The following is a 9,440-nucleotide window of genomic DNA, read 5'->3' as shown; positions in this document are numbered from 1 at the left end:
GGGGGGGGGGGGAAGACCCGAAATGTTCAGGGTACCACAAACTTGATACGAGGTTACAATTAAAGGACTGGGCGTCCTATGTGCAGCTATCAGGCGGTACAAGGCTGGGGCTCTGAGCTGTGGGGCCTCAGCAGGAAATCCCTGATAACATTATCAAAGCCCGCAGCCTGGGATCCTTCACTAAAAAAGTGGCCCTGACTTATTAAAGTTCTCCAAGACTAGAGAGGAAACACTTTCATTAATGAACATGGGTGATCCAGCAAACCTGGAATGGATTTCATAAAAGTAATTTATTTGTTAATGTTTTCAATCCTGGACCAGATCCATTCCAGATCCACCCAGCTTTACTGATGAAAGCGTATCTTTTCCAGTCTTGATATATGTATAGGTTAATAGAACTAGAAGTTTGTTGAGAAAGTTTAAAGAGGATGTAAAGACAAAAACCACTCAAAAAAAAAAAAAAACACCTTCAATCCCATAGAGCATTCAATCGGTCCGGAGGTTTCTTCTATCGGGTCCTGCGTCACCCCGCTATCCGTCTTTGGGCCGGCATGCTAGGCGCCGCCATCTCTCTCTTCTTCCTAGTCACCTAACACTGGTGTGAGATTGGGTGACATAGATGGGAAAAATCTTGCCAATCTCACTGCGCATGGGTGAGATCGGGATTTTTTTCCCTTTTGGCAAAAGGGCCCCTTCTGCACATGCCAGAGATACTCGGGTCATGCGCAGAAGGAGCAGACGAGCCTCCCGGGATGCGTGACGTAGGTTTGTGCTCCCATTCATTCTCAATCGCTTAGACCATCGAGAATTAAGTGGGCGGTGCTGCACCCTTTTTTTTGTTTGTTTTTTTTGCACTTAAAAAAAAACACAAACAAATTGAATTTTTACCTTACATAAGAGGGTCGTCTAGCCTTTTATGTAAAGTGAAAATTCTGAGTTTAGGTACGCTATAAGGATCCCTGAATTTTAAAAGTAACAAGTTCACGTGTAATATTGCATACCTATGAAAGTTATACTCTCTAAATATAATTATCTCTATACATAATATATTGATATTGGCTGGTGTCCTTTGAATACTGAAACTTCTTCAGCTCATCCCTGTTTTTTTTTTATCCTCCAGCAGGTAACTGATTGAAAGTATGATTCATACAGGAAGGAGTCTGTATGGGATATTCTGTATATACAGAGACTGTAAACTGAGGATTTCTATGAAAACGACCTTTATAGCAGTATTGTGGAAGTATGTATCATCTTTATTATTATTACTACACGTAGTTGAATTATCTCACAGGGAAAAATTTCTCATACACCCAAAGGTGGAACCAGAAGGAGGAGCGCAGATCATACCACTGGTAATCTGAGCTGTGCCCTTTACTCAATGTTTGTTTTATTTCTTTGCTGCACTTATAATTTCCAGTTTCCGTGGGGTGATATGATTCCTTTCATAGTTAATCATTTTATAGTCCAATACTGTATATTGATATGTCTCCATGAAAAAATCTGCTGTGCTTTTAAATGTGCTCTAGAAAACATAATTGATGCTACATAATTGTTACATAAATCAAAGACATTCAAAACAATATATTATAATAAATATGTGTGATATCCTAACATTATAAACTAGTGTAAGGCTGCGTACACGAAACAATATTTTATGATCATTTCCAGTGACAGATAGACAATCCCTGTACACACAACACCCATTCTGTTCTATAGGGAGAGGACAAGCGAGCATCACTCTGCTATTCTCCTTCCCTGATCATCGTTCATGTATTCACCATGAAGTATCTAATGAATGGTGTCGGGCGACTGATGTACACGTGTCATGGACATACACATGCTCATCTCAGGCGATCATTATCTGGCGCATGTACATAGCCTAATAGCAGCTACAGATAATAAATGAATGAAAATGATGACCTAAGATATGCATCTACATATGGAAAAATCTTCAGCACTTTTATATGTTCAACATCTAAAGTCATACTCTAAATTAAATATTCTGTACATATAATCACACAAGAGATAGGCTGCAAAGTGAATTTTTACCACATTTACTATGCTGAGTGCATTATTCAATTCAGCCTAAACTTCCCAATGTCTATAAAAAATGGCTTTGGTCGATCTAAAACTGGGCAAATATTACACTAGTATATAGTGTGGTGATATATAATTTGTATATTTATTTGTACATATTGGGGTAATTTAATAAATGAATTCAGGCTGTTGTATTACCAAGGAGTATAATGCACCCAGCTTAGTGAATGTGATCTCCCCTCCTATTGGGCCTGATTTATTAAAGCTCTCCAAGGCTGGAGAGAATACACGTTTGTCAATGAAGCTGTGTGATCCAGCAAACCTGGAATGGATTTGGTCCAGGATTCAAAACATTTACTAGCAAATAGCAAATGACTTTGAAGAAATCCATTCCAGGTTTGCTGAATCACCCAGCTTCACTGGTGAAAGTTTATTCTCTCCATCCTTGGAGAGCTTTCAAAAATTAGTCCCAATGTGTGAGACTTCCCCCACTTCCTAGATTGTAAGCTCTTCGGGGCAGGGCCCTCTGTCACTGTCTGTATCCGTCTGTCATTTGCAACCTCAATTTAATGTACAGCCCTGCACAATATATTGGCGCTATATAAATCGTGTTTATTATTATAAATATAATTATTAATAATAATAATAATAATAATAATAATGTAATGCTAGTGTACATGGCAAAGAATATCCAATCATGTGCAAGGAAATTTAAAAAAACAATAGTTTCCTTGCACATGATTGGATAGTCAGCAGAGCTTCAAATACATTAATTTGATTCAATACATTCTATATCTTTGAACGTAGAAAACAAACCTTTTATTGACTTTTCTTGAATTAATAAATAACGTGTAACTGCTTTAATCTCTGTAGGCATTTAGCTCATATGCAAGTGGCTGATTTCACAACTTGAAAGGCTTGGCATCGCCCCATGATAAAATTATTTAATAGCAGGAAATTATAGATCATGTTGCAGATTTGTAGCTGGAGTAACTTTCCAATTAAAGCGGACCTATCACCACATTTAAAAAAATGGTGGATATTTTTTAAATACAATTCTTTCTTCTATCCTTACTGCCATGGAGGTAAAGACTGAATAAGGAAACCCTTAGGCTTTTGGGATATGTGATGTATGTATCGCAGGAGTCTCTGGAGTCCCCTATTGGGGGCTGGTCCTTCAGCTGCGGGCTGCCCCTTCTACCTGTGCCTGATGTTAGGACGGGGCTTTCCTCTAATGCAGTTTCTGGAAGACACATCACCCATTTATGTGCCTGCGCAGTGCGAGATTGGGTGAAGAACCCAGAAGACATTGGCCGTGTCCGGTGTACAGCCCATGCTACACTGGAGAAGGAAGATGGGACCGCCCAGGCGGACTGGACTAGGATTGCAGAATGATTGGCGGCTATTAATTATTTTTATTTATTTATTTTGCTTTTTACTGATAGTTTAGCATTAAGCATCTACGCTGTTTCCCCCGAAAATAAAACACTGGCCCTAATTTATTAAAGCTTTCCAAGGTTGGAGAGAATGCACTTTTATCCGTGACGTTGTGGGATCTAGCAAACCTGAAATGAATCTGGTCCATGATTCAAAACATTTGCTAAAAAATAGCAAATTACTTTTAAGAAATCTATTCCAGGTTTGCTGGATCACCCAGCTTCACTGATTAAAGTGTTTTCTCTCCAGCCTTGGAGAGCTTTAATAAATCAGGGCCAGTGTCTTATAATAATTTTTGCTCCAAAAATGCACTAGGGCTTATTTTCAGGGGATGTCTTATTTTTTCATGAGCAACAATCAACATTTATTCTTGAACCAAAAATCTACATTTACTCAAATACAGTCATGTCATCATCTTCTGGAACATCATCACAACTCCCCAAACCCTGAATTCCATCTTGAATTTCTTGTGACTCCATTTCCTTTACATGTGAGCGATCAGAGAGCTGTGTATGTCATTTATATTATACAAAATATACATTTACATTGTTAGCATTGTTTGTGCTGTAATAGGATAATATCACAGGGGACGGCTCAGCTTTAAGGTATAGTAGTTAGTATTGGTGTCATGCTGATCCTGGCCTCACTTACAGCAGAACTAAAGACTTTTAAAGTTTTAGGTTTAAATTTAGACTGGGGTTAAAACCTAGGCACTGTTTAAATGGAATTTTTTTAAAAAACTAGCTTATTTTAGGGGCTGGGTCCATATTTCGAGCATCCTCAAAATACGAAAAAACCATGATAGGGCTTATTTTCAGTGTAGGTTTTATTTTGGGGAAAACAGGGTAGCACAATGTGAACTAGCCGAACCTAATTTTGCTGTGGTTATATTCATTGAGAACATGCTGGACTGAATGAAGGCTGCTACCATTGTACGTGCTTAACTTTTCATTTTTATACTAAGATTGCCATCTACAGGCAAGTAAATGTTTTGCAAGCACACGTGTGGTTATATGTGGTGATTCCTTAAACCTGTTTTGTATTTCAATCTTTGTATTGTTCTTTTTTTCAAGTTAATAACAATTTACAGACAAATCGGATTTCACAAAAAAAAAAAAAAAACAATGTCCTGTTGGTGTTTATGGTTAAAGGAGAGTCACTGCTGCATCAAAATGCACTTAAATGTCATGGGAAGATGACAAATGTCTCAGGAACTGTGTGCTTTTAAAGAATTGGGAAAAGTCATGGAACCATGGTGAGGGGTCATTTGATGCAGCTGGAGGGCAACAGAAAAGACTCAGACTCTTCACAGTTCTGGGGTCCCTAAATGTTTCTTACAGTGTTACTGAATCACAAATAATCGTTTTTGGCTTGAAAATGTAAGAACAATATCAATCTAACAGCATTAATAGACTTCATATACGGCACCTGTTACTGTAACCATATCGTTCATCCTCTAGGTCAGTGATTTTCAACCACTGTTCCGTGGCACAGTAGTCTACCGTGAGAGATCTTCAGGTGTACCGTGGGAAATTATCCAATTATCATTGTCGAGTGTCTGTGCTGTAGTGACTGGCAGAGTAATGTAATACTCTTCCATGTCAGTGGGTGGCAGTAGGTAGCTCAAGCGCCTTGTTTATTTTTAGAGGCGAGAATTAGCTACAAAGTGTAATTTTGTAACACTTTTGATTTGTGGCGTGCCGCAGGATTTTTTTAATGTAAAAAATGTGCCGTGGCTCAAAAAAGGTTAAAAAACACTGCTCTAGGTCACACACTTTACTATTCATTGGACTGCCTTTAGCTTTGATTACAGCATGCATTCACCATGGTATTGTTTTAATAAGCTGGTGCTGTTGCAACATTTATGTCATTATTTTGCATTATTTTTATTTGCCAAGATCTTGTATTTATGATGGATGAGTAGACTGCAATGTAAAGTCTCCAGCATTTAACGTTTTCTCAGTGGGGTTGTGGTCTCTGGTGGCCAATCCATGTGTGAAAATAAAGTCTCATGCTTCCCGAGCTACTCTTTCATGATTTCAGCTCCATGAATCCTGACATTGCTATATATAATATATATCATCAGTGGCTGTCCAATGTCTAAAGAGGATCCCTTTGAACCTGGAAGTCAGCCATGAAGTGATGAAGATAGCGGCATTGGGAAATAGGAAGCAGTTACAGTTTCTTGGACCTGTCATTGGTACAGGGCGTCTACAACAAGGTATGTGTGGGTTATACCCAACAAAGTTTTCTGTGCATACTTCTTGAATATGGCAAAAATTCACCCACACCAACAACTTCAAACCCACTTTAAACATCCTGCAAGAACAGAAACATGACTTTTGATATGCCAGAAATGCACTCTAGCTTTTGAGCTCTTCTGTGGACTTACAACAATTTGGTTGAAACTTCACAAACACGCCTCTCAGATCTTCACAATATAAATCATTCTATAGAGCTAGGAGGGTTCTTTGAGATAACACAGGAATGCTCAGAAGAGGAAGAAGCTTCTGAAAAGGTTAACCAATATTTTTTTATTAGGCAGATATAAAAAGGCCTAGTATGTTAAAGTGGAACTAAATCCCGCAATATTCACCTGTTTCTGTTCCCTCACAGGGTGACGCCATCATCACATCCTCCTTTTTTCACTTCCTCCTTGTGATCTACATCCAGCTAGAATTCGTTCCCATAATGCCAGGAATGCCATGTATCTTGGCAATCAAAGCTGAAGTGGCATGTGCCATAAACACAGGGAAATCAGGCAGGTGAGTAAGAAGGGACATTATCTTTATCTTTTTGCAATTATGAACTGTCTAATATGTAATGTTAAAAGTAAAACTAAGTTCCACTTTAAACAGACCAAGAGGGAGCAAAATTGATTTCCTTGTTGGAGTTCACATTTAAAATCTGTTAGGTGTATTGGAATAAACAGAGATTCCCAGTAGCATTTTTTATTTGCTTACAGTAATTCTGTGCATTTTTTCCTAACCTGGAAGTTTCTAGGTGTAATGTATACCCTATCTGCACCCTACAGTCCTGTCAAACTTACCCCAATGAACCCTTGCTCAAGACTGCAACATTTTTATCTATTTAAGCTTGTCATTCAACATATTTCACCTGCCAATGCAAGACTATGCATCAATCACTTTCTGGTGCTTCTTTGTACAAAACTTAGCAAAAATACATAATATGACCCTCCAGCTATTTCTGTCCTTTTAGCTATTGTATACTTTTTCACTACTTGTACGTCAACTCTCATATCTGGCATTTTTTTATGACTTCCTGTATGTACATGCTTCATAATGTTTTTGGAAATTATTTTTTATAACCAATGTTATTTTTTAAATAATGTATTTTATATTATATGAAAGATGGACCATGCTACCTGCCACATGGTTAAGGGAGTTTTCCCCCTTCTTGGTGTTTTTTGTATCTGCTATTCATAATTTTATACAGTATGGTGTTATGACTGGTGTCCTTAGCATCTATCTAGACTTCAGCACACCTGTTTTGTTCCAGGCTAAATTATCAGGTTAATCAATTATTAATAATAAGCAATCTATAAAGGAAAATACATTTGCGCTAGAACAGATAGATTTTTAAATGCCTAATGTTTTACATGACGTAATATTAGCCAGTCTAATACTGTTAGTATGTGAGTAGATCATTAAAAGGAGCATATACCTATTTTTAAGTGGCTTTTTTATGCACTGTTAACCCAAAATGACAAATACACAAAATACTTGGCCCACAATTTATAGCACTCATAAACTTAACTACATTAAAAAAAAATCCTAGCCACTACTGTTTCTTACTATGGGAATTTTGAACTCCCCATAGGACATACCTGCACATCGAGTTCTTACAAACTTTTATAGGGCTTTCGTCAGAAACTGGAGAGGTTATACAAGTTTGTGATTTTCTGAACTTTTCTTGATCATTTCCAGTGACAGAAAGTGGCAGATAAATGAACTAACTACTAAGTATTGTACACATACCTGTTCTGTTCCTATTGAGAGGGGAGGGTGAGCAAGTGACACCCTGTTGTGCTCTCCTCCCTTGATTTGTATAGCGTTTGTTCCCGATCAGTCGTACATGGATCTGTTCTGTCATGTGGACACTGTCTCATCAAAGATGAGCATGACTGTTTGTCTCTGTCAACAATTATCTAATGCCTTACATCTAAAGTGTGACATTTGCATGCCCCCAATTTATGCATACTATTATTTATTGCATCAGATTTGATGCAGGTAAGATTGTCTACATTAATAAGAACTTTTTTACATACTTATCTAAAATTCGTGAGTATACAGTCCTATGAACAAAAGCTACTGTCACTTTCATAAAGATTTTCACTTTTCAGTACACCTTGGAAATAATTTGGTCCCTATTCTAAATGCAGGAACATCCTTGCACTGAAAAAAGGTAAAATACTTTAGTGATATTAAAACATATATTTTGGGAACTCTGGTGTTCATTATGTATACATATACATATCTTTATATTATGTGCTTTTGTATAAAGCTTGATTTAGGCAGGTGAACCAGGCTAGAAGCCAGGAAAAGGGGTTCTTACCTGGCCCTTATTGCTGCCCAAACTATATCATCTATTACAGTGTTTCTGAACCAGGGTTCCTCCAGAGGTTGCTGGGGGTTACTTGAGAAATGGGCAATTTGTACCTCAATTTTATTTTCGGTGACACTTTCAATCTTTTTGGCTATTTGTAAGGGTGACATTCTTCCCACTGGCCAGCAGCGTAGAAGGCATTCATTTCATTGACCATCACACTAATTTGTGGATTTCATAACTATAGCAGGGGTTTCCCAACACCTGAAAGTTATTTCAAGTGTTCCCTCATATTAAAAAGGTTGGGAAATTGCTGGAAGGCTATTTTGTGATTTTTAAGACCATCACAAATGAACATTGACGGCAGACCCAGTTCAAAATTTTTACCTAGGCTTTCACCACACCATTACCACTTCAACAGGTGACCCCAAGCAAGGCTAATTGCGGAAGTGTGGATACCAGAAGGGCTCTATTGGCCCATTGTCTCTGGTTCTGTGACATAAATCAAAAAGCCTATGTAAAGAACCTGACTTCCATCGACCTTCTGCTGGACCCCCTGCTCCTGATATTCAGTTACTGGGGAACATCCTTGCCCCAAGAGATGCCATGCATAAGTAGTGGATCCAGTTGTGTCTACTGGCAGCACGCAAACTGATTATGGGTCAATGGCTGTCTCCCACACCACCTGACATTGCCATGTTATCCAAGGATCTAATCAGCCTTCTGTATGTTGAACACCTGGAAGAAGACATAGCGAATGACCCTGAAGGTCACTCTGCTTCTTTAAGTGATTGTTCAATTTAAGTTTTAATTAGTTTACGGATCAAGATTAGACCGCCCTCCTCCCTCTTTTGAATATAGAGCATGTTATGCCACAGAAACCCTACGGGATAGGAATAAATTTTAATTACCTACACCGCAATGTTATTATTTGTTTTTTTATGGTTTGTTCCAGTTGTTTATAGGTTATAATAAGAACATATACTAAACCATAAAGTTTTACCTTTGTTATAAGCACCATCTTACATTCTCCAACTTGTTCCTCTTCCTTCTCCCTCCATCTCTTCCCCACCTTTCTATTTCCCTCTCCCCCAAACTTCCCTCTGCTTCTCGTTCCTTCCTCTCACCCTTACTCATTCCTTTACAATGAAAATTTGTAAATCCATTTCTGACATGTAAAGTTGTCCTATTTGATTTGCACAATAAAAAGTTTTTAAAAAAAAGGTTGAGAAACACTGGTCTATTCTAAAAATACTTTTGCTTCACCTCAAAGGCTTACCTAGTACTGCTAATTTAATGTAATGTACATGCATGCATTAGTCAATGAGAACATTTTATTATACAGTCATATACAAAATAGAAATTCATTTGTAGAATCAATGTGAGACATCAGATAATGG

The sequence above is a fragment of the Pyxicephalus adspersus genome, chromosome 5, assembly GCF_032062135.1.
Source record: "Pyxicephalus adspersus chromosome 5, UCB_Pads_2.0, whole genome shotgun sequence".
Lineage (NCBI taxonomy): Eukaryota > Metazoa > Chordata > Amphibia > Anura > Pyxicephalidae > Pyxicephalus > Pyxicephalus adspersus.
Note: the sequence above shows the minus strand (reverse complement) of the source record.